Source organism: Arachis ipaensis, chromosome B4 (genome assembly GCF_059453495.1).
Source record: "Arachis ipaensis isolate K30076 ecotype BB chromosome B4, ASM5945349v1, whole genome shotgun sequence".
Taxonomy (NCBI): domain Eukaryota; kingdom Viridiplantae; phylum Streptophyta; class Magnoliopsida; order Fabales; family Fabaceae; genus Arachis; species Arachis ipaensis.
In genome coordinates, this window is record NC_142439.1 from 107,059,176 (window position 1) to 107,068,637 (window position 9,462).

The window sequence follows — 9,462 nt, forward strand, 5'->3', positions numbered from 1 at the left end:
GAGGTTGAAGCACTATCTTGGAGGTGAGATCAATCGCCAGAGGTCCGCTCATCTGCTGACTTAGCAGAACTGACCGTCAAGCTAGTGACGTTAAAGAAGCGTTTGTCGGGAGGCAACCCGATAATTTCGTATCCTTAGTTATTTTTCGTAGTAGTAGTTTTATTACTTATTTTATTTTTATTGAGTTTTTACCGTTTTTCTGATCATGAACCTATCTTATAACAGGAACCGAACACTTCAGGCAACACACACAAAAAAAAGAGAGCACACGATGCTCAAGGATCGCTGACGCGTGCGCGTCATATGTGTGTGTGTGAAAAATAAAATTTGACAGAGAGTTGGGCAGGAGTGGGGCTGGAACTGTGCTGGGCACATAAGCCGCATCACGCGTACGCGTCCCTAACGCGCACGCGTGACCCTAAAAATCAGTGTCAATGAGTATTTGGGCAGAGAGTTGTGATGGCTTGGGGCTGGAAGTGTGCTAGAAGCACAAAGTTGATCACGCGTACGCGTCCCTGACGCATGCACGTCCTTTTCCCAAATGGCCATCCACGCGTGCGTGTGCATGACGTGCACGCGTCATCCGAAAATTTTGATTCCATACCGCATGAGCAGAGAGTTGTTCGTGCGCGTGGCTGTCTTCGCGCGATTCGCACCAAACCAAGTCCACGCGTACGGGTCATCTGAACTTAACGCGATCCACGCGTACGCGTGCCTTACGCGTACGCGTTGCATGCAACACCCAAATTAAACCCCTCAGCGCCTGAATTCAAATCATCCACCCCCCAGTATTAATTCTCTCTCGTTCTTTTATCCTTTTATTCTTCTTTCATCTTACTACTTATTTTTGTTTTCAGTGCTTCTTTGCTTGAGGACAAGCAAACCTTTAAGTTTGGTGTTGTCGCTTCGCTTATGGCTTTTCTGCTTATTTTAATAGCACCAAAGGAAGATGAATGTTCTTCATGGAGGAATGAGATGGCCACTAGCATAACTGAGGTGGTTGGGTTCCCTTCATTCTATTTCTCTTCCATTCTTATTTTGTTTTTTTCTGTTTTCTGTTGCTTTGATTGCCTGCATGATCTTTAGTACTTTTAGTTCTTAGAATTAATTTCATTATGTTATTTGTCTCGTGTACTTGATGCACGGAAAACTTATCTCATAACAAATTTCCTTCGGCAAGTGTACCGAATTTGTCGTCAAGTAAAAACTCACAATAGAGTGAGGTCGAATCCCACAAGGATTGATTGATCAAGCAACTTTAATTAGAGGAATGTTCTAGTTGAGCGAATCAGAAATTGAGTTGAGAATTGCAGAAAGTTAAATGCGGGAAAGTAAATGGCAGAAAGTAAATTGCAGAATCTTAAATGGGAATGGGGGAATTGCTCATAAATGTAAATGACAGAAATTAAAGAGAATGGGTAAGATCAAAAATGGGGAGTTCATTGGGCTTAGGAGATGTTGCATTCTCCGGATCAATCTCATTTACATCTCTTCCTCAATCAATGCACTCATTGATCTCCTTGGCAATCTTAAGTGATTGAATTACAATTTCTTGTAATTCAATCTCTCAAATCTTGATCAATAGCCAATTCCTTGGTCAATTGCTCATGAGAAGAGATGAAGTATGGTCACTGATTATACCACATGCATTTCCCAAATCAAGCATTGAGAGGATTATAGTCACATATCCATCCAAACCCAATTCGGTCCAGCATGAGAAAGCATTTCTAGCTTGATCTCTTCATTCCTCTTCCAAGGTTCAGAAGAGATCCAAATAGTTTCTTTTCCAAGATAACTACCCAATTGGATGAAGATCGAAAGCTTTCAAGTAAAATCAAGAGAAAAGATAGAAGAAGAATAATGAAAACTAGTATTGATCCATCAAATTACAACAGAGCTCCCTAACCCAATAAAAGGGGTTTAGTTGTTCATAGCTCTGGAAAATGAAAACAAAAATGAAGAATACATGATGAAAACTAGAAGAGCAGAGAAAGTAAAATACAGGAAGTAGTTCTATTCTAATTTCCAACTCCCCGGAACTCTTTCAAATAATTCAAAGCTACTCCTATATATACTACTCTTCTCATCTTCTAGTTGGCTCTTCAAGTCTTGAGCCTTTGGATCTTGAGTTTGAAGCAGTTCTCTTCTTCATTTGGGCTTGGCTTTACTTGCAGAGAGAAAGTGTGAAGTGGGCAGAGATTTTAGCTCAGGACGTTAGGGTTGTTAACGCTTAGTGAAAATATGAGTTCGAGAACGTTAGTGACAATCAACTTTCTCACTAACGTTCCTAAGTAAAAGCCACGTTAACCTCAACGTTAGTGGCACAAACGTTGCCACCAACGTTGCCTTTAGGTCCTTCGCACACGTTATTGGGACTTAACTTTTCCAATAACGTTGAAAAGCCCCCATTGCTCCTACGTTAGAGCCCACGTTAACTTAGTTAACGTGGCTCTTTAACGTGGGCTTGCCATCCTTCGAGAACGTTAGTGACATTCAACATTGTCACTAACATTCCAATGTGCCTCCATGTCTCACATTAGAATCCACGTTAACTAGGTTAACGTGGCTTATAACGTGGTCATGCTTAGCCATCCCCAACGTTAGTGACAATGTTGAGTGTCACTAACGTTGGCTCATCATTCACTCATCCACGTTAGCTTCCACGTTAACTAAGTTAACGTGGGAGTTAACGTGGCTCATAGTGGCTTGTGTGGCTCCTTCCAACGTTAGTGACAATGTTGAGTGTCACTAACGTTGGCCATCACTTTCTTCTCTCATGTTAGCCTCCACGTTAACTAAGTTAACGTGGAAGTTAATGTGGCTCCTTGGAGTTGTGTGGTTGCTTCCAACGTTAGTGACAATGTTGGGTGTCACTAACGTTGTCGACCACTCTTGCCTCTTCACGTTAGCTTTCACGTTAACCAAGTTAACGTGGGAGTTAACGTGGCATTGTGCACTTAGGCCAACGTTAGTGACAATGTTGAATGTCACTAACGTTTGCTTCCTTTCCCCCTTTTAACGTTAGAGGCCACGTTAACTAAGTTAACGTGGACTCTAACGTGGCCACTTGTGAGCATTGGCCAACGTTAGTGATAATGTTAAGTGTCACTAACGTTGGCTCAAATTCCCTTCTTCACATTAGAGTTCACGTTAACTTAGTTAACGTGACTCTTAACGTGGGTAATGATGGCTTCGAGAGCGTCATTGGCAGTCACTTTTCTCATTAACTTTGCAAGTTACCTCCCATTCCTTGCTTCCTTTGGTCCTGAAATCAGGCAATAGAGTGCATCAAAGTTCTAGTCCAAGTCATGGGTAATGCAGAATACAATTTGTCACTAAACTCATGCAAAATCCTCATGAAATCATGTAAAATGCACAATGTATGCTTGAATCAAGGTGTAAGTGAATATCTACCCAAAACTAGCTTATTTTCTAAGAAAATGCATGAAACTATCCTAAAAATAGTAAAGAAAAGGTCAGTGAAACTGGCCAAAATGCCCTGGCATCACAACACCAAACTTAAAGCTTGCTTGTCCCTAAGCAAGTACTGGAACAAGAGAATGATGAATGGGATACCAAGAGAAATGAGTCATTCTTGTGGAAGTCATGTCCCTGGTTTTATGGTGGTTTCATGCATAGCAACTTAGGTTCATTCCTGGCTTTCAGACCTTTATCATATCCTAGAATACTCACTATGATTGCATCCCATGAAACTTTTATTTATTGATCCTTTTGTTGTTATTTCAGGGCTTATTTGTGTTCTTAGGCTAAGTGTTCTGTAAAGGGGCAACTCTTTAAAATAAGCTTTCAGCCAACACTCCCGAACCAGTTGGTTCAAGGTGCTAGGTGTTGAAGCACCCCTAAGGACTTACTTGCTCAAGTCTCTCCCCATTACATGCACACCACAGGCATATAGTTTATTCTTTTTCTTTTCTTGAGGCCTTGGTGTCCAGCACCTCTTTGGGTTACTAAATGTTCTGTGGTGAAGGTTACTCTTGATAGTGGACTTTCAGCTGATAATCCCAAGTTAGTTAACCCAAGTTACTAAGTGATAAGGCACCCCTAAGAGCTTATTCATCCAAGTAGATCCCTCACACAGGAACACCACAGACACATGCTTCAAGATTTAAAACCATTAGTACCTAGCCTTATTTCTTAGTCTTTTTCTTTTATTCCTCAACTTTGATTGTTCTTTCCCTTTTTCTTATTAGGATCTTCTTATTTAGCTAGTCTCATGGGGTGTGTCTCAAGCATAGTATTCATGACAGATAGTTGTCCTCCCACCTTGTGGTTGAACCAACTTAGCTAACTTATGATCACACCAAAAACTCATGAATGCACTTCCATATTATGAGCTCCACTCTGGTCTTTTTAAAACACACTCATTCTCGTTTTCATTTGATTTAAAGGGACAAACATACAATTAAGTAAGGAGATGGTGTAGTAACATAAAGACTAGCACACAGAGACTTTCTTCAATACCAAAAACTTAAAAGACAGAATTGAAAAAGGTTTAAACATAACATGGAAGCAAGTTCTATTTCATACAAGATCTTCCTTATTTAAAACATAGAGAAAGATGGAATAAAGAAGGAACTCCACCACCTTTTACTCTTGTGGTCGTCCATGCTCTTTTCCTTGCTTGTCCTCCTTGTTTCCTCTTGCATTTCCTCGCATCCGTGCCAATCTTGCTTGCTTCCAATCCTCAAGTGCCTTCCTCACTGACTCATGACTCTCTTCCACCCTTTGTCTTTCCTCTCTTGCTAATTCATCCTTCATTTCTTCATACCGGGCTATTCCTGGATGCAATATTGGCAGCTGTCCTACTAAGTAGCCGAGCTTGGCTTGAGTGTTTATGTGATGTCCTGTCTCGCTCATGTAAACTCCTTCTGCGAATGCCCTTTGCTCGTCCAATAGTTCTGCCTGTTCTATTTGTCTTCGATGCATCTCATGTATGTGTGCCCCTTGATGTGCTTGGATGTTGATTAGCCTCTGGATGGATTCTTGTTGCTCATTTTGCCTTTGTTCCATCCTGTTGAATGTTTCTCCCCATTGTTGTCCTTGACTTAGTTGCTGTTCTATCATTTGCCTTTGCCACTCACCTTGCTGAGTCATCCATCTTGAGAGTGCTTCCTCTTGCTGCCCCATCATCTGTAGTTGAAGCTCTTTCTGTGCTCCTTGGCTTTCCAAATATTGTCTAGACAAGCCATCAATGGCTTCCTGCAATTGGTGTATGTCCAAGGTCTGTTGTGCTTGCCCCTCTAAGACTTGTCCTTCCACTACTTGAGGGGCTGTCCTCTTCCTTTGCTTCCGTTGAGGCAGGGGGATGCTGCAGCATTCATCCTTCGTACAGTTATTGGGATGCCTTCCTTTATCCACATGAGGTCCTCATCTTCAAAAACCACCCCAGCTTTCTTGCATATTCGGTAAATAGTGCTGGGGTAACCTAACGTTCCTCTTGAGTCGCTTTTCTCTGCCATCTTTCTAATGCCTTCAGCTATGAGTTCATAAACCTTGATTTCTCCTCCCTTCAGTATACAGTGCACCATCGTGGCTCTCTTGACATTCACCTCCGAGTTGTTTGCAGCTGGGAGAATAGACCTTCTCACTAGCTCAAACCACCCCTTGGCTTCAGGAGTGAGATCTGTTCTCTTGATGAACTTTGGTTTCTTTCCCGCACCCCTTTCCCAGTCAGCTCCGGGTACACAAATGTCTCGCAAAATGTGGTCATAATTGGGGTTGTCCAATCTTGAGTGATAACTTTCTTCTTCAAACTGTATAGACCGTAGCTTCAGTGCCCTCATGACACTCATGGGACCAAAATCCATCATCTTTCCTCTCACAAAGCTTGTATATGACTCATCTTTCTTATCATATCGGACCGCATTTGCATAAAATTCTCTTATGAGATTTGCATTCACCTTAGTGATAGGGTCAGTAAGGAGCTCCCATCTTCTCTTTTCTACCTTCTCTGTGATTTCAGGACACTCAGTTTTCTTCACTTGAAATCCCAGCTCGTAAATGATTTCCTTGTCAACCATCCACCCGTATTACAATGCATGATGCAAGCTTCTAAATCTCTTTTCGTCATACGGGTGCTGCTCCATGGGTTCCTTTCCCTTCCTTCTTTTAGAACTCGAAGACGCCATGAATGATAGTTAATATGTGAAGGTGGTAAGGTTGTGGAGACTTTTGGTTGTTTAGGGTTTTATTGCAATGAAGAGAGTGAGGGGGAAATGTTTGTAATGGAGTAAGGAGTGTCTTGTACCGAAATGAAGAGTTGTGAAGAGTGGGTGATGACCATGAAGGTGGGTACGGAACAAGGGTCATATATAGGGACGTTGTGAGAGAATGGAGGGTGTGGATTGATGGAGTGGTTACTTGATGGACGGTTGGGGTTATGCATGGACAAAAGACAAGGATCAGCACTTTATGATGGAGATTGCTCGGTCTTTTAGGGGTCCCATTTTTCCAATGTTGCATGGCAACATTTTCCAATGTATTCCCTTTTTAGAACAAGTGTGTAGCCCCTCCTTTTGTGGTGTCCGATCCTTCTTTGTTTAGTTATCCAATCCATCCCTTTTAATGCTTCTTTTCTTTTCCTATAAAGATAAAATAAGAAAAGTAAGACATAATATCAAAAAGACAATTTAGCTTTTACGGCTATGATTAATAAAGAAAAGAAGAGATTAGATTGTTTATTCATGAACTCCAACTAACTAACTAACTGTGTATCCTTATATGCATTTTGGTGGCACCATGGGGTGACACCAAACTTAATTTGAAGTACTGTGATGAAAAGTTCTATTCAAAGCTCCAAGACTAGCATGTTCTCTGTTGCATCCATGTTTTCTTGTTACGCTTTGAACACCAAACTTGTTCTTCACTATATATACTGCAATATAAGAACGTCACCAAGTTTGGGTTGGAATTTATGAATATTGACTTATTTACTAGTAAAAGCTAATAAAACATGGGTTGCCTCCCATGAAGCGCTTCTTTAGCGTCACTAGCTTGACGTTTCTCCTTCATCAGGGAGGTTGATAATGCTTCAAGTCCTCGCCTCTTGCCTTGGACTTATATCCATTGGTTGTATCAATGATCTCCACATGTTCCAAGGAGAGGACTCTGTTAATAGTGAAGACCTTAGGTAACTGAGATGGTACAGTGGGGAGATTAAGGGGGATATCTGGGAAGTAAGCTGAGATCACTTTATCTCCTGGAGAGAAGTCTTCCATAGGGATCTTCTTGTTCCTCCACCCCCTTGGTACTTTCTTCTTTGTCCCTTTTGATGTTGCCTTACTCTTTGTGGCTTCTTCTTCTAAGGAAATTTTGTTGTTGTCTTCACATGTTTCTGGTGGTTTAGGTTCCTCCAAATTTTCCTTGAGCTGTGATAGCTGCTTATTTCCTTGTTCATCAACCAAGGGCTTTCCCAGTTGGGCTGGTTGTGCTTCAATGTTTGCTTCCTCTGTCAGCATCTCGTTACGATCTGTGCTTGGTTCTTTATTTTCTTGGTCAGTTTCTTGGGAGAGTTTGAAGACATTGAAGCTGAGTTGTTCATCATGGATCCTCAATATTAGCTCCCCTTGCTCCACATCTATGAGTGCTCTGGCTGTAGCTAGGAATGGTCTTGCCAATATGATTGGGTGAGTGTGACTCTCTTCCATGTCCAAGATGACAAAGTCTATTGGGAGGTAGTATTTCCCAACCTTTAACAACACATTTTCCACCACCCCTATTGCTTGTTTTTGAGTTTTATCAGCCAGCCTGATGACCACATCTGTGGGCAATATCTCATTGATCTGCAGTCTCTTCACCAGGGCTAAGGGCATTAAGTTGATGCTTGCTCCCAAATCGCAGAGTGCTCTATCAAACATTATTTCTCCTATGGCACAGGGGATATGAAAACTCCCTGGATCTTTTCTTTTCGTAGGCAACTGTGGTTGAATGAGGGCACTGCACCCCTTGTTCATCACTATAGTCTGGCCTCCCTTGAGTGAGCTTTTCCTAGGAAGCAGCTCCTTCATATACTTGATATATGCAAGCATTTGTTGGATAGTCTTGATGAATGGTATGTTCACATGCAAAGATGCAAACAAGTCAAGAAATCTTGAGTATATTCTCTTCTCCACAGCACCATTGAGCAGTTGGGGAAAAGGTGCATAGAGTCTCAGCAGCTCCTGTTTTGATATTTCTGGTTCTTGGTATTCTTTTTCCTCCTTCTCTGTTGAGGTATCTTCAGGTTGTTCTGACAGCTTGCTTGGCTTGTCCTCAGTCTCCTTATCACTTATAGTGACCATCTTGCAATCTTCCCATCTTACTTTCTTTGTTTCACCTCTCGGATTCTTCTCTGTGTCACTTGGGAATCCATCTGTGGGTTTGGGAATTTGCTCAGAGAGATATCCTACCTGAGATTCCAACCTCTTGATTGTGTCTCCCTGGTTCTTGAAACTGGCTCGCACTTCCTCCTTGAACACCTTGTTGTCTTGGATATCCTTGCATATGCCCTCAAGTAGACTTTCAATCCTTGAGATTCTTTCATCAAATGATGATAGGTCAGGTTGAGAAGGGTTGTTCTAGCCTTGATATGAATGTGGAGAGGTGTTGTTATTGGGATATTGATATGGTCTAAATGTGAAATTGTTTGGATTTGGGCGTCTTTGATCAAGGCTTTGGTCTTGTTGATTTTTCCACCCAAAGTTTGGGTGATTCCTCCATCCAGGGTTGTAATTCTTGGAGTATGGATCATGGTTCTGCCTAGGTAAATTCCCAATGTAGTTGGCTTGCTCCTGACTACCCTATGCTTCTTCATTCACTCCTTCTTGGGTTGTTAATGAAGTGGAGATTGCTGCTACTTAGTTCCTCTCCATCTTCTTGGTGAGGTCAGCCAGCTGCTGGGTAATGAGCTTGTTTTGGGCCAACAGAGCATCTACATTGTTTAGCTCCATTACTCCTCTTGTGTTCCCTCTTTCGGAAGCATAGAAGTAGTCGTTCTCTGTTACTATTTCAATGACATCTATAGCCTCCTCAATGGTTTTCTTCTTGTTCAAAGATCCTCCGGATGAATGGTCTACAGCCTTCTTTGACTCATAAGAGAGCCCATCATAGAAAATGTGCAGCTGCACCCATTCGTTGAACATGTCAGGTGGACACCTCCTTGTCAGGTCTTTAAACCTCTCCCATGCTTCATATAGAGTCTCACCATCTTGTTGCCTGAAGGTTTGGACCTCAGCTCTCAGCCTATTGATTCTTTGAGGAGGGTAACATCTTGCTAAGAATTTGTTCACCACGTCTTCCCAAGTTGTCAAGCTTTCCCTTGGGAAAGATTCTAGCCACTTGGCTGCCTTATCCCTGAGTGAGAATGGAAATAAAAGCAGTCTATAGGCGTCCGGATGAACACCATTAGACTTCACTGTGTCACATATTCTCAGGAAGGTGGCTAAATATTAATTTGGGTCCTCT

At 41.9% G+C, this 9,462-nt stretch overlaps 1 non-coding gene across 1 annotated transcript; it reads left to right on the top strand.

Moving 5' to 3' along the window:
* Positions 1-9,138: 9,138 nt before the first annotated feature.
* Positions 9,139-9,242, top strand: LOC148568688 (small nucleolar RNA R71). Its single transcript, XR_015882444.1, has one exon. It is a non-coding gene; the product is annotated as a small nucleolar RNA R71 (small nucleolar RNA).
* The last annotated feature ends 220 nt before the right edge of the window (positions 9,243-9,462 follow it).